Source organism: Panthera onca, chromosome D1 (genome assembly GCF_046562875.1).
Source record: "Panthera onca isolate mPanOnc1 chromosome D1, mPanOnc1 haplotype 2, whole genome shotgun sequence".
NCBI classification, from domain to species: domain Eukaryota; kingdom Metazoa; phylum Chordata; class Mammalia; order Carnivora; family Felidae; genus Panthera; species Panthera onca.
In genome coordinates this window covers 47,473,892-47,477,305 of record NC_138348.1, presented here as the reverse complement: position 1 = coordinate 47,477,305, position 3,414 = coordinate 47,473,892, and positions in this window count along the sequence as shown.

Genomic DNA, 3,414 nt, shown 5'->3' with positions numbered 1-3,414 from the left:
ATAGACATTTGGGGTTTTCTTTTTTGCACTTTCTAGCCATTGTGAATAATGCTGCTATGAACATTCATGAATAAGTTTGTGTGTGGACATACTTTCAATTCTCTTGGGTCTATACCTGTGGTGGGGGAAATTGCTGGATCATAGGGTAACTGTTTATCTTGATGAGCTTTGTTTTGCAGACTCTTGCACATCCTGAATGGCCAGCAAAGTTTCAAACCGGGCAAGCTGATGGCCGGGCAGTCCGGGGAGATTAGCATACGGGAGCGCTGCGGAGGGCAGGCAGTCTGGAAGTTCCAAAGAGCATTTCTAAAACTCGAGCTGCCATTTCATGCATATGCAGCACTTTCCCAGAGCCAAAGGCAATGGGACTGCAATCACTTTTTTCTGTGTATTTATTCGAAGGTAGAAGCAGGTATGCGGTTTCCTAAAGCTGCTGCTGAAACAGTGTAGATATGCCTAATTTGGTAAAAATAAACAGTAAGGATTTCAAAGGACATTCACAACAGGCGTGATAAGGACAGTGTTTGTCAAGTGTCTTCAGACCCCGCAATGGCACCTGAATACCTCCTGTGAGCCTCAGGCCAAGCCCTGGGATGGGCTCCCTCATATCAGTTTTTGGATTTAGTTCCCACAGAACCCCACGAGGAAGTATGGCGTTCCTCTATGTGTGACATTTGAGGATGACACAGAAGCTGAGCAAAGGGAAGCGTCTGCCCAGGTCACAAAACTATTGTTTGAGGGAGTCCGAATTCAAACAAGATCTGTCTGCCTTAAATTACTTTTATTTCCGTAGGAAAGGAGGACGTTTCCTTCAAGGTACTTGTTTGGGTTTGTAAGTACACACTCTGAGACGGCTTCGGCAGTCACCTGATCTAAAACTTCTCTGGTTCACGTTAGAATGGGAAGTCCTTCTGAGGGAAATGACGTAGAGACAAAAGTCTTGGAGCTTCCCACAGGAACTGGGGAAGACGGAGGAATTAAAGCAGTCTGGGAGTGGTTTTTGTTTTTCTTTTTTTGTTTTGTATTTTTGTTTCTTGAGCACCCATCCCAAGCCAGGCTTCCCCTACAGTTGTCGCAGCATCCTTTTGAGGTACTTATTATCAGTGCTTCACAGATGAGAGGAAGGGAATATGGAGAGGTTATGTCCCCCAAGTGACCTAGCTGGTAAATATTAGAGGCAGGATCTGAATCCAGGTTTGCTGATTGGAAAGCCCTTGCTATTTCCCCCCACATAATCTTAACCACTTCTTGGTTTGGAATCTGAGACTCAGAAGGGATCAGGATTCTTCTTTCTGGGAAGCATGGCGAGGGATGTGAGGGAACAGAGAGGTCCAAGCCAATGCCTCGGAAGCCTACATTGACCTCTGAGTTGGTGTGAGTTTGGGAAGGAAGATGTAGACACACCAAGCTGGGAGGGACCAGAGAGACTCATCTGGTACAATATTGAAGCGTAGGCCCAGGAAAGGAGTACAACCTGGCAGGCCAGGATGCAGAAAGAGCGGGAGATTGGGGACCAAATCCTGCTCCACCTACTGGGTACATCTGGGCAAGAGATTTAATTGGGAGATGAGGAGGGCCCTGTGGCAATTAGAAAGAAGACACGTGACCGGGCAGCAGGTAGTCAGTATGCCTGGCCTTCCCAGGCAGCTGGGCTCTAACGGCTGAAGCAGACCAACACGTCCTCGCCGGGCCTTCTTGGAGGCTCAGATGATGCCCATGAGCCCACCGGAGGCTGGAGCCTTCTCCTTCCTCCATCACTGCCGAGAGACTGGGTTCCAGTCAGGCTCCCCAGACCCGGATGTCACAGACAGCAGGGTCTTGGGTGGTCAGTACTTTTGGGCAAAGAGCTTTGCAGAGTCTAGAAATCCAGCTCAGCGTTTCCTCAGCCTGCAGCCCCATGAGACCTCAGGAACAAAGACACTGCAATCCCGCTGGCGGCTGCTTCCTTGTTGCTAAGCGACCACATATTTGATACTAAGTTCCTGTTGATGAAGCTAATTGCAAAGGTTAATTGTCCTCCCAGATGAAAAACGCTCCAGGAATGTATTTAGGAGTTGGTCTCTATGAACTTCTGAGAGAATGTGATTTTTGGGAAAAGCCTGTTTTTCAGACGGTGATGGCATCAGCACTTTGTTCTTCATGCTTTGTTCATTTCTCTGGGCTGAAGTTTTCAAACTTGGCAAAAGGGACTCTTACATGGAACCACAACATACGTAAGAGGTCAAGGAGAGCTAAGGAGGTGGGTGGAGTCCCCAGAGCCCCGCCCACCGTGAATCCACGCCCACTAGGAGCCCCGCCCACTCCCCCGCCTCCCTCCAACCCAGTGGCGTCCGTGTGGTGCTGGTTTCTGGCTTCTCCCTCTCCTTTCCTTTACTAAGCAGTGATACCCTTGAGAGGTAGAGCTGTGCTGTCTACCTCTGTGTTTGGAGTATCCAGCCTAGAGCCTGGTGCAGGGCAAGTGAACAGTGAATGCATCACTCATAAATGACACCCTCATGTGTCATGAACCAGGCTGGATCACTAGTATGGATGCAGCTAAAATACTTGATTCAAAGATCATGGAATGCAGTTTCAGCACTGTTCCAGTTGCTGGGTTACAGTCCCTGGGGAAGCAGGTCATGGGCATGAGAACAGAGGAAATAGTGGGTTTTCATTTCACCTCCAGTACTTACTGGTTATGTGACCTTGGGCAGATGGCTTCATCCTTCTGGAGGCTCAGTTTCCTCATCTTTTTTTTTTTTTTTTTAATTTTTTTTTTAATGTTTATTTTTGAGACAGAGAGAGACAGAGTATGAATGGGGGAGGGTCAGAGAGAGAGGGAGACACAGAATTCGAGACAGGCTCCAGGCTCTGAGCGGTCAGCACAGAGCCCGATGCGGGGCTCGAACCCGCAGACTGTGAGATCATGACCTGAGCCGAAGTCGGACGCTTAACCGACAGAGCCACCCAGGCGCCCCTCGGTTTCCTCATCTTTAAATGGGGATGATAAAACCCACTTTGTCTCTCAGTGCTGTTCTAAGAACTGGTGTTGACTGTATAAAATATATGGCCCTGTGCCTGGCAGAGCTGGAGTTCAATAAATGGTAGCTATTTTTTTCGTGTGTTGTTGTTTTCCAACAAGAGGCTGGAGTGGTCACTGTGGGACAGCCTGCCTTAGGCAGGAGGGTGAATTCCGATTCAATTCATGAATGCTCTGAGGAAAGACACAGCACCAAATCCAGGGGCAGGAGTAGTAGGCAAAAAGGAGTGGAGGTATAGCTCTCCAAACATCTCCAGTGGCATCTTTTCCATTTCACAGTGAGGATTTAAGAGGGCTTTCCTTCCAAGAAGATGCTGAGCCTCTCATTAGAGGGGCTGTGAGTGGTGCTGGGGTGATCACGTGGGGGCCTGCTGCCGGCCCTGGCTCAGGGTCAC